Source organism: Tamandua tetradactyla, chromosome 16 (genome assembly GCF_023851605.1).
Source record: "Tamandua tetradactyla isolate mTamTet1 chromosome 16, mTamTet1.pri, whole genome shotgun sequence".
Taxonomy (NCBI): Eukaryota; Metazoa; Chordata; class Mammalia; order Pilosa; family Myrmecophagidae; genus Tamandua; species Tamandua tetradactyla.
This window is the reverse complement of record NC_135342.1, coordinates 3,062,097-3,080,522: the sequence shown is the minus strand read 5'-3', so window position 1 is coordinate 3,080,522 and position 18,426 is coordinate 3,062,097. Positions and strand designations below refer to the sequence as shown.

Genomic DNA, 18,426 nt, shown 5'->3' with positions numbered 1-18,426 from the left:
ATCTTTTTTCCCCTTTATCACCTTTCCCCCAGGGGACTTTGCAAATACTGCTTGTTATATAATCAATAACACACAAAATCATCACATAGTTGTATACTCATCATCATGATCATTTCTCAGAACATTTGCATCAATTCAGGAAAAGAAATTAAAAAAACAGAATAAAACTCATGCATACCATACCCCTTATCCCTCCCTTTCATTGAACACTAGCATTTAAATCTACTAAATTTATTTTAACATTTCCCCCTATTATTTATTTATTTTTAATCCATATGTTCTACTTATCCATTGATGAGGTAGTTAAAAGGAGCATTGGGTGTGGGCCACGGTGGTTCAGCAGGCAGAGTTCTCACCTGCCATGCTAGAGACCTGGGTTCGATTCCCATGCCTGCCCATGAAAAAAAAAAAGAGCATTGGACACAAGATAGAAAAGGCATTTTTTAAAACACTTGGGCGGTGTGACAGTGGCTCAGCAGCACATGCTGCACACCAGGATTCAATTCTCAGTGCCTGCCCATGCCAAAAAAAAAAAAAACACCTTCTGAACAGCTCATTAGATAGAACTGCAAACACTCTGGGGATCCAGCACTGCCCCAGGAAAGAACATAATTAAGGCATGACTGACAAACAAAACAAATAGGTGAAAGGGACAATTTGCTAAAAGGTATATCTTTCCCAAGAACAAGGGAGCAGAGCCCTGCTGAAATAGAGGCACTCCTTCAGGAAATTCAGGCCCTGGGGATGGAAAACAGAAGAAATCAAATCCCACCTACTACCTGCACCTCCATCTTAGCCACACCACTGGCAGGGAGAATGTGTTGAAATTAAAGGCACCATATTACTTTAAGGGGGTGGGAAGCTGCAGGAAGATGAGTGCCACATTCTGGGCAAGAAAGGAACAGCACAGAGTCTAGAGGCTTCAGAGGAAAGTCTGACAACTTGTTGAGTCTCACACTCAAGGAAATATGATACTGGTTGCTCTCTCCTTCTGAGCTGTATGCTTGTCTGTTGAACAAAATCCAATTGAACTTGATAATATCTGAGAAGATCCTCCTCAAAAAAAAAAGCTCCATAAAAGCAGGGCAAGAAATGGAAAAACAAGAACTGAAAAATTTGAATCAGTCAAACAGAACCTATTTAGAGTTGTCGAATAAGAAGAACAGAAAGACAAAGAGCAGATAAAGAATGAAGCCAAACAACAATAATACCCTAGATAAAAGAGAGAAAACAACCCCCATAATAAACTACTTAAGGAAATCAAATTCCTAGACACCAGCAAATAATAATGAGTAATACCAGGAAAAACAAAGATATGGTCCAGTCAAAGGAACAGAACAACATTTCAAATGAGATACAGAAGTTGAGGCAACTAATTCAGGATGATCAAACAAACATGCAAAATCTCATCAAAAATCAAATCAACAAAAATGAGGGCTATATAAAGAAGAGATTGGACAAATATAAAGAAGAAAGCAAAAGTTGAAAAAAACAAATCACAGAAATTATGGGAATGATAGGCACAATAGAAGATAAGAAAAAAACAATAGAGAAAAACGACACTATGTTTGAAGAAGCAGAAGAAAGGATTAGTGAACTAGAGGACCATAATTTTATTTCTTATGAAAGGCAAAAAATTACATATCCAAGAAGTGGAGCATAACCCAAACAGAATAGATCCAAACAGACCAATTCCAAGACCAATTCCAATCTGATTAGTACTTACTAATCAGATTATCAAATGTCAAGGGAAAAGAGAAAATCTTGAAGGCAACAAGAGAAAAGAAATCCACCACATACAAGAGAAGCTTCATCAGACTAAGTGTGGATTCCTCAGCAGAAACCATGGAGCCCAGAAGGCAGTAGTATCATATATTTCAGATTTTGAAAGACAAAATCTGCAGCAAAAAATTGTGTACCCAGAAAAACTATCATGTAAATATGACGCAGGAGATAAATCCCAGAATGATCTATACAGTGAATAAAGAAGTATTGGCAAAGTCCCCTTGGGAGAAAGGGGGAAATACTCAATTTCCCCATTTGGAGAATTTCTGATATTCTCACAAGCAGTGTGGACAGCCAAATCAATAGGCCAAGCCCTCGATCTTGGGCTTTGCCACTGTGAAACTTATTACATCAAAGGATAGACTAAGCCTACTTAAAATTAAGCTCAAGAGTCATGCCCAGAGATCCTCTTTTGTTGCTCAGATGTGGCCTCTCTCTCTAAGCCAACATGGCAGGTGAACTCACTGCCGACATGTCTATGTGGGACATGACCCCCAAAGGTGTAAACCACCCTGACAATGTGGGACAGAAATCCTGGGATTAGACAGGACCCAGCATCAAGGGATTGAGAAAACTTCATGCCTAAAATGGGGGAAGAGGGAAATGAGACAAAATAAAATGTCAGTGGCTGAATGATTTCAAACAGAATCAAGAGGTTATCTTGGAGGTTATTCTTATACATTATATAGATATTCCTTTTTAGTGTATGGTGTATTGGAGTGGCTAGAGGGGAGGAACTGAAACTTTAGAGGTGTGTTCCAGTAGCCTTGTTTCTTGAAGATGACTGTATAATGCTCCTTTTCTCTAGGGTATGGATTGATGAGTAAAAAATATGGGTAAAAAAAAAAGCAAATAATAAGGAGAACATATGTTAAAATAAACTAAGTAGATGGAAATACTAGTGTCAATGAAAGGGAGGGGTAAGGGGTATGGTATGCATGAGTTTTTTCTTTTTTCTGCTTTTATTTCTTTTTCTGAAGTGATGCAAATTTTCAAAAAATGATCATGGTGATGAATACACAAGTAGGTGATGATATTGTGAGCCATTGATTGTACAACATGTATGGAATGTTTGTGTGTTTGTCTGTAAACATTTATCAATAAAAATATATATTTTTTAAATGAGGGGGGTCAAAATATAATCACAAAAACAGTCACTAAGAGAATTTAGTGAATTCTCTTCACTAATTTAGGCAGCCCCCAGGCTGCTGTGGGGGTGGGAGGTGCTGCAGAGAGCAGGAGCCGGCTTGAGAAAGGCAGCCAGCAGGAGCTAGTTTCTGCACTTCCACCACACTGGGGGTTCACAGGGATGCTATCATGCCGGACAGGTAACTGGGCCTGGTAACCGGGCAGAAATCAAGGAGGAATGTCCAGTTTCTCTGGTAGCTCAGAATGTTTGAGGAACCCCAAAAACCCCAGTTCTTGGGGTTGGATTCCAGGCTTCCCGGTCCTGAGGAAGACAGACAGAGAAGGAAGGCAAATCTAAAAAAAAAAAAAATATTGTCTCCACCGCACCCCCCATCCCTCCTTTCCAATCACTCTCTATTCCAGGTCAGAAGCATTTTTATTTACATTTTCTACTCATGAATCTATATTCAGAGATAAAAAAAAGAGAGAGAATTTGTGACTAGGAGACTGGCTCTACAAGAAATACTAAAGGTAGCATTACAGGCAGATAAGGCAAGAGAGAGAAGTCTGGAGAACAGTGTCAAAATGAAGACTATCGGCCACTATTTTAAAAAAACAGGTAAAAAGAGAATAAAATTAGATAGGAAATTTAAAATCCAAAGGACAGAATGGTAGTAGAAAGCATTGCCTATACAGTAATAACATTAAATGTTAATGGAGCAAAACCCCCAATCAAAATACATAGACTGCAGACTAGATTGAAAAATAGGGCCCATCAGTAAGCTGTCTACAAGAGACTTATTGTGCTGGTTTGGGAAGATATATGTCCCCTAGAAAAGCCATGTTTTAATCTAAATCCAATTTCACAAAGGCAGAATAGTCCCTATTCAATACTGTATGTTTGAGACAGTAATCAGATCATCTCCCTGGATATGTGATTTAATCAAGTGTGGTTGTTAAGCTGGATTAGGTGATGACATGTCTCCACCCATTTGGGTGGGTCTTGATAAGTTTCTGGAGTCCTATAAAAGAGGAAAAATTTTGGAGAATGAGAAATTCAGAGAGAGCAGAGCAGAATGACATAGCCACGAGAAGCAAAGTCCACCAGCCAGCGACCTTTGCAGATGAAGAAGCAAAATGCCTCCTGGGGAGCTTCATGAAACAGGAAGCCAGGAGAAGAAGTTAGCAGATGATGCCGTGTTCACCATGCGCCCTTCAGGATGAGAGAGGAACCCTGACTGTGTTAGCCATGTGCCCTTCCACTTGAGAGAGAAACCCTGAACTTCATCGACATTCTTGAACCAAGGTATCTTTCCCTGGATGTCTGTGATTGAACATTTCTATAAACTGGTTTTAATTGGGACATTTTCTCACCCTTAGAACTGTAAACTAGCAACTCATTAAATTCCCCCTTTTAAAAGCCATTCTGTTTCTGGTATATTCCATTCTGACAGCTAGAAAACTAGAATACTTACTTTAGAAATAAGGGGAAAAGTAGGTTGAAAGTGAAAGGTTGGAAAAAGATACTTCATGTAAACAACAAACAGAAAAGAGCAGGGGTAGCTATAATAATATCCAACAAATTAGATGTCAAATTACTAAAAGAAACAAAAATTGACACTATATATTAATAAAACCAGCAATTTAACAAGAAAATATAACAATAATAAATCTTTATGCACTGAGCCAGAGAGCTCCAAAATACATGAGGCAAACACTGACAACACTGGTACCTTCAATTCCCTCCTTTCATCAGGATACAACATTTAGACAGACTATCAATAAGGAAACAAAGGTTTTAAATAATATAATTAATGAATTAAACAACAGATATTTGCAGAACATTACACTCCACGACAGTAGTATAAACATTTTTTCAAGTGCTCATGGAAATTCTTGAGGATAGACCATACGCTCAGTCACAAAGCAAGTATCAATAAATTTAAAAAGATTGAAATTATACAAAAACATTTTCTCAGGTCATAATTAAATGAAGTTGAAATTAATAACAGGCAGAGGGCCAGAAAATTCACAAGTAAATGGAAGCTAAACAACACACTTTTAAACAACCAGAGGCTCAAGGAAGAAATTACAAGAGAAATCAGTAAATATCTTGAGGCAAATGTAAATGAATACATAACATATCAAAAATGTTTGGGATACAGCAAAGGTGTTACTACAAGGGAAATGTATTGCCTCTAAATGCCTATATTAGGAGAGAAGAAATGTACCTGCCCCACACCCCCACCAGAAGTGTAGCCCAGCCCACCTCTCCTTCACCCCTCCCAAGCACTACCTCCCCTTATCTGTTCCCTGCAGGCTGCTGCCAGTGCATAAAGGTTGCAGGTACTAACCTTAACAACTAGGCTACCACCGCCCCCAACCAATAGTATCACACAGCCTATCCTGACCCTCCCTGATTTTAGCGCATACATTTATGGCACTCCCAGGCCCAGGCATGTGCATGGGCCCCAAATCACATCATTCAGCTCTGGGACCTGCACTTAACAGCAATTCTAGAATCGTGCATGCACACAACCCTCAGCCTCAGTTCCCAGATCTGAGAAAGTGCCAACAGGTGCAGCCAGGTCACATCTGCCCCCAATCCATGAAGACATACTGTCGACCTACTGCCACAGCTCTATGCATGTGCACAAAGGGCCCTGTGCCTTAGACCAGCACACACCAGGGTTACACTGCCCCAGACCTGTGCCCCCTCACAGCTGCATTCTCCCTGGGCACCCACATTCACAAGCATAAGGATAACATCACCAACCTGTACCTATACCTGCACTGAAATAAATCACCTCACTGAGTGCTCCACCCTGTGCCCTTCTCCCAGATATACAACCATCCTGCAAATACAAGGCCATAGACTACTGAGAGATATCAACTCCCAAAGTAAATCAATCAAGATATTTACATGCCACAAAGTCAGAAGATCACTAAGCATATCACAATGCAGACAGATATAACCCTGCTAGTGACCAAATTGAAACACCAGAGAAGACACAGATGTTTGAACAAATAATCAAAGATGTTCATACAATTCTACTTAATAAAATAAGTGGGATAGCAAATGACAGAAAGGAGATCAAGAAGACAGTAGAAGAGCACAAAGAGGAATTTGAAAGAATAAAAAGAAAAATAGCAGATATCACAGAGATTAAAGACAATAAAATAAGTGAGATAGCAAATGACATAAAGGAGAGCATAATAAACAAAATCTAACAACAACAAAAAGTAAAAAAAGAAGAAACATAATCCAGCTATATGCTGCTTACAAGATGAGTTTAGAGACTCATCTTACACAGAGGATAAAAATAGATTGAAAGTGAAAGAATGAAAAAGATTTTCCATGCAAATTGTAAACAAAAGAAAGCAGAAGTAGCTATACTAGTATCAGACAAAATAGACTTTAAAGGTAAAGACATTATAGACAAAGGAGGACACTATATACTAATTAACGGGTCAATTCACCAAGAAGATATAACAATCGTAAAGGTTTATGCTCCCAATCAAGGAGCTCCAAAGTACATGAGACAGACATTGGCAAAATTGAAGGAAGCAATAGATGTTTCAACAATAATAGTAAGAGACTTCAATACACCACTCTCCTCTACAGATAGAACAACCAGATGGAAGATCAACAAGGAACAGAGAAGTTAAATAGCTTGATAAATGAATTAGACCTAACAGACATATGTAGGTCATTGCACCCCAAAACACAAGGATATACATTCTTCTCTAGCGCTAAGGGACATTCTCCAGGATAGATCATATGCTCAGGCACAAAACAGATCTTTATAAATTTAAAAACATTGAAATTATTCAAAGCAGTTTCTCTGATGATAATGGGATGAAGCTGGATCTCAATAACCATGAAAGAATAAAGACATTCACAAATATGTGGAGATTCAATAACACATCCTTAAACAGCAGTGGGTCAAACAGAAAATTGCTAGAGAAATCAGTAGCCATCTAGAGATGAATGAAAATGAGAATACAACTTATCAGAACTTATGGGAAGCAGCAAAGGCTGTGCTGAGAGGGAAATTTATTGCCATAAATGCCTACATTAAAAAACAAGAAAGAGCAAAACTCAAAGACTTAACAGCACACCTGGAGGAACTTGAGAAAGAATAACAAACTAACCAAATGAAATAGAAGATAAATTACAAATATTAAACAGACATAAATGAATAGAGAACAAAAGAATAATAGAAAGAATCAATAAAAGCAAAAGATGGTTCTTTGAGAAAATCAATAAAATTGATGGGTTACTAGGAAGAGTGACAAAGAAAAAAAGAGAGAGGATGCAAATAAACAACATCAGAAATAAGAAGGGGTGCGTTACTACAGACCCTGAAGAAATAAAAGAAATCATAAAAGGATACTATGAATGACTATACACCAACAACCTAGACAGCTTAGATGAAATGCACAAATTCTTGGAGACACACAAACAAACTACACTAACTCAGGAAGATATAGAATATCTCAGCAAATCAATCACAAGTAAGAGATTCAACAGTCATCAAAAATCTTCCTACAAAGAAAAGCCCAGGGCCAGATGGCTACACAGGGGAATTTTATCAAACATTCCAAAAAGAACTAACACCAATCCTGTTCAAACTTTTCCAAAAAATTTAGGAAAAAGGAAATCGACCTAATTCATTTCATGAAGCTAATAACACCTTAATATCAAAACTGGGTAAAGATGCTATAAGAAAGGAAAACTACAGGCCAATCCCCCTAATGAACATAGATGCCAAAATTTTCAATAAAATGTTAGAACCCAACGCATATTAAAAGAAGAATACACCATGACCAAGTGGGGTTTATACCAGGAAAGCAAGGAGATTCAAGACAAGAAAATCAATTAATGTAATACAGCACTTTAACAAATCAAAAGGGAAAAATCACACAATCATCTCGATTGATGCTGGAAAAGCATTTGAAAAAATTCAGCATCCTTTTCTGATAAAAAAAAAACTACGAAAATAGGAATCAAAGGTAACTACTTCAATATGGTAAGGGGAATATATGAAAAAGTGATAGCAAGAATCATATTCAATGGAGAGAGACTGAAAGCTGTCCCACTAAGATCAAGAACAAGACAAGGATGCCTACTGTCACCACTAGTATTCAACATTGTGCTAGAAGTTCTGGCTAGAGCAATCAGGCAGAACAAAGAAATAAAAGGCATCCAAATTGGGAAGAAAAAAGTAAAGCTCTCATTATTTGCAGATGATATGATACTATACTTGGAAGATCCTAAAATCTACCACAAAGTTACTTGAGCTAATCAACACATTCATCAAGGTGGTGGGATATAAAATTAATGTGCAAAAATCAGTAACATTTTTATACACAAGAACCTAGCTGAGGAGTCAGTTAAGGAAAAAATTCCATTCAAAATAGCAACTAAAAGAATCAAGTACTTTGAATGAAGTTAACTAGGAACATAAAGGACTTGAACACAGAAATCAACACAACATTTCTAAAAGAAATCAAGGGAGATCTAAATAGGTGGAAAGACATTTGCTGCTCATGGATAGGAAGGCTAAATATAGTTAAGATGTCAATTCTCCCCAAGTTGATGTACAGATTCAACACAGTACCAATCAAAATTCCAACAACATACTTTGAAGATTTGGAAAAACTAACTACCAAATTCATCTGAAAGGGAAAGAGATTCCAAGTAGGTAAAGGCATCCTAAAAAAGAACAATGTGGGAGAATTAACACTTCCTGACTTTAGAACCTATTATAATGCAGCAGTGGTTAAAACAGCATGGTACTGGCAAAAAGATAGAATTATTGACCATTGGAATCAAATTGAGAGTGCAGAAATAGAGCACCAAATCTATGGTCAAATGACAAGGCCCCCAAATCCTCAGAATTGGGACAAAATAGTTTTTTCAATAATTGGGTATGGAAGGACTGGATATCAATAGCCAAGAGAATGAAAGATGACCCCTATCTTACACCCTAGACAAAAATTAACTCAAAGTGGATCAAATACCTAAATATAAGAACTAACATTGTAAAGCTTCTAGAATAAAATATGGGGAAAGGTCTTCAAGACCTAGTAATAGGAGGTAGCCCACTAAATTTTACACCCAAAGCACAAGCAACAAAAGAAAAATAGATAAATGGGAACTCCTCAAAATCAAATGCTTCTGCACCTCAAAAGACTTCATCAAAAAGGTGAACAGGTAACCAAATCAATGGGAGAAAATATTTGGAAATCATATATCAGATAAAGGTTTGATTTTCTGTATATGCAAAGAAATCATACAATTCAACAACAAAAGAACAAAGAACCCAATAATGAAATGGGCTAAAGATATGAATAGATATTTTTCTGAAGAGCAAATACAGATGGCTCAAAAGGACATGAAGAGATACTAATTTTCAACGGCTATAAAGGAAATGCTGATCAAGATTACAATGAGATACCACCTCACAACTATAAGAATGGGTGCTATTAAACAAACAGGAAAGTATAAATGTTGGATAGGAGATCTGGTTAAACTGGGAAAATTATGCACTGGTAGTGGGAATGTATAATGGTGCAGCCACTGTGAAAGACTATTTGTTGGTTCTTTAGGAAGCTAAATATCATGTTGCCATATGACCCAGCAATAGCACTACTTGATATACCCAGAAGAACTGAAAGCAATAACACAAACAGACATTTGTACACTGATGTTCATAGTAGCATTATTCACAATCACCAAAAGATGGAAACAAACCAAATGCCCATCAACAGACAAATGGACCAGCAAAATGTGGTATATACATACCATGGAATATTATGCAGCAGTAAGACAAAATGCCATCATAAGGTGCATGACAAGATGCATGAGCCTTGAGGATATAATCCTGAGTGAAATTAGCCAGACTCAAAAGGATAGTTACTGAATGATTTCACTTTTTTGATCAGCATAAAGGTATGATCAGAGGTTTATAATACAGAATATAGGGGACTTAGAGATACATAGAAGCCAGAAATGGGTGAACCATTAGCTAATGAGGTTGAACTCCAATGTAAGAGAATAGAGAGCAGTGAAGGTGATTTAATAGTGGTTCTATAAGTATTATCACCATTATTGAAAATGCACAAGATTGAAAGGAGTTGTATAGACCTAAGTGTCCCACTGATTCACACTAGAAATATGAATTAGTTCTCACAAGAATTACTTCAAAGATATGATTCTTGTGTAAAGAGGGTTGAAGTCCAGGGTACAGGTGCAAAACTGCTATTGCACGCTATGAGGTATGTTCAAAAGGAAACCATCAGCACTACCACAGCAACAGCAGAGGCGAATAATGGGGTGAGGGACAAGAGTTAAGAGGAGATTTAGGTTTCCCATTTGGCAAGGGTGTGTTTATTGGTTTTCTTTCTCTTCAGAACAATGAAATAATCTAAAATTGAGAATGGTGATGGACTGTGTACTTTAGACCTTCTACATGATGCCCAATGAAGACAAGTGGTCCAAGGAAGCACTGACAGAGTAGATTGGTGAATGATGGTGCATACTTCTGAACAAAGGTTGTACTGCTACAAAAAGGAACAAAGTTGTGAGGCATGCAACGATGTGAAAGAGCATGTGGGACATTTAGTGAAACAAAATAAATCAGAAATAAAAGAACAGAAATGGATGGTCATCTTTAGAAAATGCTTATAAGAAAACAAGGACCTAGATTGTAAGTTTTTTTTTTTTTTTTTTTTTTTAAAGACAGAGAGAAGGAAGGAAGGATAGAAGGAAGGAAGGAAGGAAGAAAGGGAAACATCTTTTAAACATTTTCTTGTTTTATTGTATTCTGTTTCTCCGTTTTTGTTACATGGGCTGGGGCCGGGAATCGAACCGAGGTCCTCCGGCATAGCAGGCAAGCACTTTGCCCGCTGAGCCACCGCGGCCCGCCATAGATTGTAAGTTTTTAGAGCAGGCATATTAAATCCAGAGTGCTGATGGATTTTGAGAAGTTGTTTTATATATATAACCTGATATTTAGAGATAAGGATGATGATGAACAGGTTGGGGTTAAAGTAATTCAGGACATAGGGGTAAAGAAAACAGTGTCTATATTTTAGAACCACACATACTCTTTGAGACCAATGGAAGAAAGGTTTATTTGGTCTGGAACTGAAATTTTGTGTAGTGCATAATCTAATTCAACCTATCTGTATAGCTCATCTGAACAATTGAAACACAGGAAGCACAGAGTAAGAAAAAGGTCCTTTAATCCTTTATAGATTGTTGTAATGCCTGGAAACATCCTAGAGTACATTAAGCAGATAATCAAAAAGTATTGGCAAAGTCCCCTGAGGGAGGAGAGAAAGAATGTGAAGTATTAAACCTTACCATAAGGGAATTCCCTGATACTGTGTCAAACTTTAGGGATACCCAAATCAACAGGCCATGCCCTCAATCATGAGGCTTATTCTTGTGAAGCTTATATAGGTAGCATGGAAGCCTAGACTACCTATAGGCATGCCTAAGAGTTACTTCTGGAGGACCTCTGCTTTTGCTCAGATGTGGCCTCAGTCTCTCTAAGCCCAACTCTACAAGAGAAATCGTTGCCCTTCCCCCTATGTAGGACAAAACATCCAGGGGTAAAAGTCTCCCTGGTGACATGGGAGATGATTCACAGGGATGAATCTAGACCTGGCATCATGGGATCCACAATTCCATCCTGACCAAAAGGGGAAAGAAGTGTAATTAATAAAGTATGAGTGGCAGAGAGAGTTCAAATAGGGTCAAGAGGCTACTCTGGAAGTTGCTCTTATGCAAGCTTCACTTAGATCTTGCTACCTATCATAACCTGCCAACCCCCCAACCAGAACTATCCCAGCCAATCCTAAGGAACTCCTAGGGCAATATATAAGATTCCACAAGGCTGCCATGCAATAGAGTAACTTTCCAGAAACCTTCAACCTCCAGATGGGTCCGTGATCCAGATAAGTCCTAAAAACCTAGCCCAGCCTCTCCAGAACATCAGATACTTCCACCTCTCTGCCCCACATTATGACAGACCCTCCTAATATGAAAAATTTAGAATCACCATAGACCAAACACCCCTAAAGAGAGGTATGGAAATATAAAAGGTGATGGTGGAGTTTTACATAGAAGACAGGATTTAACAAATGAATATAAATGTTGAATCATTGAATTAATATCTGTTTTCATCTGCAGTATTTAAGAGCAGCTAAAGGTAAAAACCTAAAATTCTGAAATTGTAACCCATGTCAAACTCTGAAATATATTATACAACTAACTGCAGTGCTGTGCCTTGAAATTTGTAGCTTTTTTTGATATATGTTATTTTTCACAAAAAAAGAAGGAAAAAAGTCGATTGCGATGATAAAACAACATTGAAGCCCTCTAGCCTCCTATATTCTGGAGCAGCTAGAAGTAAAAATACGAGTGGATCATATGGTCATCCATGACAACTCTGGGATCTGTCCTGTAATCACTTGTTGAAGAGTGCTTTGAAAACTATTGCTTTTTTATTTCTTTCCTTTGTATATATGTTATACTATACAATAAAAAAGTTTTTAAAAAGCATTACTTTATAATAACTAGTGAAGGAAGTCTTTAAAGTATTCAAAGGGGCCAAAATCAATATAAGATAAATTTAAAATTGATGAAAACAAAGGACTATATTCCATAATAAATGTTAAGAATTTTATAAATGTGAAGGTTGAATATCATTAGGCTGATTAAACATCAGACAATGTGGTTTTCAATGAAGTAAGTAGAAGTGCCACTGGGAACACTCTTTTGGAGAGAAATGAGTCCCACCCTTCTTTAAAGTCAAAATGTTTAGCATGTAATGCAATAATTACTCTAATAATTTGTACAAATGAGTAAATGTATGAGTTTAGTAGTGTCAGTGTGAGTATAGGGGTCTGTCCTTACTTCATGTGACAGGCTAAGTTCTCAGAAGTACTTTCATCCCGCATGTCTAGGATGAGCCACTAGGCATCCCTGGGATGTTCCTCCCAGGGAGTGGAGGACAAGGATCCCACAAATACCTTTGTCTTCTAAGTTTACTGCTTCCTGAGGGCTAAAAAGTGAACATGCCTTAGAAGAGAACCTTCAGATTCAACCACAATGGGTCTCAATTGAGACTAAATGATCAAGGACTGAAGGGGAGACACTCGCTTTGGAAGGTACCCAATTCCCATGTGCCTAAAGCAGACGAGACTCCCTAGAATGTCAAAGACAGAACCTTGTTTGGTACAAAGAATCCTTAGACCAGAAACCTGAGTTACAGAAGATGGAGTCTCTCAGAAGGCATTGAAAATCAGACAGAGAAGCAAGATTGTCATGGGGCAGGGGAGAGGACCTATGTACTAGAGGTGACAAGAGGAATAGATTCAGCAGGAGGAAGTGTCTGAGGGGCAAGCAAATCTTTTTAGGCAAGTGAGGATGAAGAGATACATTGAGAAGGGAGAAAAGGAGAGTGAGGGGAAGTCCTGGAGCAGCAAGGTGAGGGAAAGCAAGGGGGGGAGGGGAGGATAGAGAGAGAGAAATGTGTTATTAATTTGACTTCCATTGGACTCCGACTCGATGTGGAGAGAAGCCCCCATCAGGTCTCATGGGCAGCATCACCCACTGCCCTGAGTCTCCTTGGATCTGCATGGTGTGGAGATAAGTTCCTGCCACATCTGAAGAGTCAGAGATTCAGAGTGAGACAAGGGAGTGTGATTAGAGTCCCCAGAGTCCCCAGATTCCTAAAGACACAGAACTTCATGAGGACATAGGAGAAGATAACAATGAGCCAACTGAGGAAAAAATACCAAAAGCATATAGGCATGCCTTCTGGTCAATAGTCATGACTTAACAATCAAGACCGTTAGAGTGAATTGCCCCCTGTCTAGCTTGCCAAAACTCATTGCTAGATTTTGTATCTAGGTTCTTGGCCAGCCCATGAGAAAGAATTCAAGGGCACAGCACAGCATATAGCCAACACATAGAAAGTTTACTAGGAACACATGTGAGGGAACAAGCAGGCCCTCTTGCAAGCAAAGAGGGGTGAGAGGCAAGAGGCCCCAAGGTTGGGGCAATTTGCTTTTATTACTTAGCCTTTCTTACTCACCTCCCTCTTCCTTGTTTAAGTCTCCTTCTCCACCCTCTCTTTTCTCCAGGGTGGTACCTGGTGTTACATAGTGCATTTGTGTGTGTTGGCTGCCCCAGGTGGTCTCTGCAGATGCCTGGCCCCCCTTCAGGGTGTCTGTACAGGACACAGGTCCTCCTGACCTCTTGTTCAAGGGCTCCTTCTTAGTATTCTCTCTCCTCTCACAGGTCCCTGCCTGCTTCAATACCAAGTATCACATGTCAGCTGACCTGGCCACAACTGCAGTTCTCTGAAAACAAGGTCCAATCTGTTTCTTCTGACACCAGCTTGCTGTACCAGGAATGGGAGCGGTTGTTTTCACAGCTTGCCACTCTCTTGGAAGGGACAAGATGATAGGTGGGTGTTCCCATTTGAAACTGTTGTGTACCCCAGATAAGCAAAGTTTTTTCTTTCTTTTTTGATTCTTATTTAATATTGTTGGCTGGGATCTTTTTTATTGTTTCCATGGAGATGGGACCTACCCAATTTTGGGTGGTATATTTTGATTAGGTGTTTTCTATGAAGATGTTTCTCCACTCATTCAAGTTGGGGTTGGTTACTGCAGTCCTTTAAGAAGGAACCATTTTGAAAAAGCTTTAGAACCCACACAGCCAGAGACCTTTGGAGCTTTGGAAAGAAAATGCCCCTGAGGAAGCTGTATAAAGAAGCCAGAAGAGAAAGCTGGCAGATGTCACCATGTGTCTTCCCAGCTGGTATCTTTCCATTAGTGCCTTAGTTTGGCTATTTTTATATTCTTAGAACTGTAAACTTGCACCTTAATAAATTCCCCTTTTAAAATCTGTTTCATTTCTGGTATGGTGTATTCTGGCTGTTTTAACAAGCCAAAAAAGTGGGTAAATTGAAATACCACACCATTCTCACTAAATTCAGCAGCTTAATTCTTCTCTAAGTGTTTCATGGTTGTTGTATGTTTCCATCTCTCAGCAATCATAAATAATGCTGCAACAAACATCGATGTGCAAATGTCTGTTTGTGTCCTTGCCTTCAGTTCTTCTGGATATATGCCTTGTAATGGAACTGCTGGATCATATGGCAATTCTATACTTAGTTCTGAGGAACTGCCAAACTGCCTTTCAGAGCAGTTAAATCATTTTACATTCCCACCAACAGTGGATATGTGTCCCTTTTTCTCCACGTCCTCTCCACGAGTTGTTATTTTCTGTTTTTTTTTTTAATAAAGGTGATTCTAGTGGGTGTGATGTGAAATCTCGTTATGGTTTTGATTTGCATTTCCCTAATAGCCAATGAAATTGCCCATCTTGTCACATGCTTTTTTTTCTTTGTAAAACAAGGAAGGCTTTTAATAAATATTTTCAACCTACTCTTAATTAAACAGTTTCATCATTGGCCAGCAGTGAATAAATATATATATATATATATATACAAGACAAAGTGTACATGGCCCTTTTATCTCTGAAACAATACTCCTCTTCCTTCAAATAAAGAATTCATTTACATATTGTAATAAGCTTGGCATGGATGTATGAAAAATGCTGTGCTTACATTTATTTTCTGCTCTGTGTCCTGCACCTCATTTTCCTTGTTTAAATATTATTGATAAAACTTTACAGTGCAAACTAAGGAGAAAAACGGGGCTGAAGATTTTCCTAAGTGCTCAATAACTACTGGGTCTCTATCCTGGATGAATTCTCACATGTACAATAAAGCTTTAGGTCAATTTCTAATATGATTCTTTAAGAGGATAAATGATCTGCAACAGAAGGTTTTCTATTCCCAATAACATTAGTATGTTCCTCTTCAATAGGAATGATCAGATGCTGTGTAAGATGTTTCCTATGGCCAAAGATTTTCCTCAGTAGTTACATTTAAAAAGTCTTTCATCAGTTTCTGGATGTTGACTGAAGTCTGCCCACTTGGGAAAAGTCTTCCCACATCTGCTACACTGATAGGGTTTCTTCCAATATGAATCTTTTGGTGCTGAGTAAGAGATGAGCTGCAGCAAAAGCCCTTTCTACATTCACTACACTTATAGGGCTTCTCTATGGTGTGGTTGACAGAGGGTTGAGCAAAAAGTTTTCCCACACTCAGTGCACTCGTAAGGCTTCTCTCCAGTGTGGATAACAGAATGCCGAATGAGGTTTGTTCTTGAAAAAAGGCTTTCCCAAACTCGAAGCATTCACAGGGCTTCTCTCCAGTGTGAATCTGCTGGTGCCTCCTGGGGTCTGAGCTGCAGCTGAAGGCCTTCTGACACTTCAATATGGATGACATAGTGTCGAATGAGGTCGGCCCTATCACCAAAGGCTTTCCCACATTCTTTGCAGTCAAATGGTTTTTCTCCAGTATGGGCCCTTTTATGCAAGACAAAAGTGGAACAATGGGTGAAGGCCTTTCCACACTCACTGCACACATAGGGCTTCTCCCCAGAGTGGATTCACGGGTGCCTCTTGAGGTACGACCTGTGGTTGAAGGCCTTCCCACACTCCCTGCACTCCAAGGGCTTCTCCCCAGTGTGCATGATGTAGTGGTGTATGAGTGCTGCACTCTCACAGAGGCTGTTCCACATTCCCTGCACTCAAAGGGCTTCTTCCCAGTGTGAGTCTGCTGGTGCCACATGAGGTATGACCTGTGACTGAAGGTTTTCCCATACTAAAAGCGCTCATAAGGATTTTCTCTGGTGTGAATGACATAGTGTCGAATGAAGCCTCGTCTCTCACAAAAGGCTTTCCCACATTCTTTGCACACAAAGTGTTTCTCTCCTGTGTGACTCTGATTATGAAAGACAAAAGTGGAGATGTGGGTGAAGGCCTTTACACTAGTAAGGCTTCTCTCCCATGTGGGTGTGCTGATGTTGTGTAAGATGTGACCTGCGGTTGAAGGCATTTTCACACTTGCTGCATTTATAGGGCTTCTCCCCAGTGTGGACCATGTGGTGTTGAAGGAGATATGTGCTCTTACTAAAGGATTTCCCACATTCTGTGTATTCACAGGACTTCACTCTAGAATGAATCTGTTCACATCAAACAAGGAGAAAACTCTTGTTAAATTCTTTCCCATATTCCTTGCATTTATAGAGATTTTTCCCATTGTGAATCATAGGATATTTACCTAATCCACATGAGTCATGATTAAAAAGAGAAGCTCCTGGAGATGTTTGTTCCTGTACAGCCTTTGAACATACACCATCATCTGTCTGCAAACCATCAGGGTCAGGGCTCATTTTCCCAGGGAGCGTCTCCTGCTGAGATTCTATTCCTGGTCTCGAATATTCCTCCTGAATTTCCAGTGGCCCCAAATGATCCTCAGTTCATCCAAATTGGGAGACATTTAAGGTTTCCTGTGTTGGCTGACCCCAGAGCAAGTTCCCTTCAGTCAAGGGCAGCTCAGACGCTGTACAGTTTGTGGTCTCAAGATGGGCTTTGTCACCTGAACAGGTCTTTAGGGAGAGGTCTTTCTTCACCGTCCACAGCTCCTGCCCATGCTCCAGCTGGGAGATCACCTTAAGTTTGGGAATCGGACCTCCCAGTGAGACCAGGAGCCCATAGTTCTCCAGCAACACCTCCTGCTGCAAGGCCCTCTGGGTTAGGTCCAGCTGCCCCCATTCCTCCTCGGTGAAATTCATGGCCACATCCTCATAGGTCACAGAAACCTGTGCCTGGTCCCTTGGAGTTGCCATCAAGGACATGGGGCCAGTGAAGGGAGGGTCAGTCATCTGGTGGGCCCTCCGGCTCCCATGCCCAGCCCTCATTGGGGGCTATGGATGTGGAGGGCAGGTGGGAGACCCCGAGGGCCGAGGCTGGAGACAGCAAGACTGGGGCTCCCTACTCGCACAATGGGCAGAGGCAGGCCCGGTGCCTGACCCCCAATTAGGGCACCCGGCACCCAATCCCAGCCCTGGCCCCCAGCCCCAGCCCCCAGCCCCAGCCCACAGCCCCCACCCAGCCCTTAGCCAGACCATTCTACCTGCCCTGCCAGAGTAGCGGCCCGACCTTGTCCTGTGCTTTTTAGCCATTTGCATTTCCTCTTATAAAAAGAGTCTGTTCATGTCTTTTGCTCATTTTTAAAACATGGGCTATTTGACTTTTTGCTGTTGAGTTGCAGAATCTCTTTATATATTGTGGTTATTAAACCCTTAGCTGATATGTGGTTTCCAAATATTGTCTCCCATTGCATAAGCTGCCTTTTTACTTTCCTGACAAAGTTCTTTGATCTGCAAAAGTGTTTAATTTTGAAGAGATACTAGTTATCTATTTCTTTTCTCATTGTTCTTGCTTTGGGTGTAAGGTCTAGGTAAGCACACCCTATCACAGGATCTATTAGATATTTACCTGCAGTTTCTTTTAAAAGTTTTATAGTCATAACTCTAATGTTTGTCTTTGATCCATTTTTTAGTTCACTTTTG

General features: G+C 39.6%; 1 pseudogene; it reads right to left on the bottom strand.

Moving 5' to 3' along the window:
* Positions 1-15,734: 15,734 nt before the first annotated feature.
* On the bottom strand, positions 15,735-17,709 carry LOC143658558 (uncharacterized; annotated as a pseudogene).
* Between the last annotated feature and the right edge of the window lie 717 nt (positions 17,710-18,426).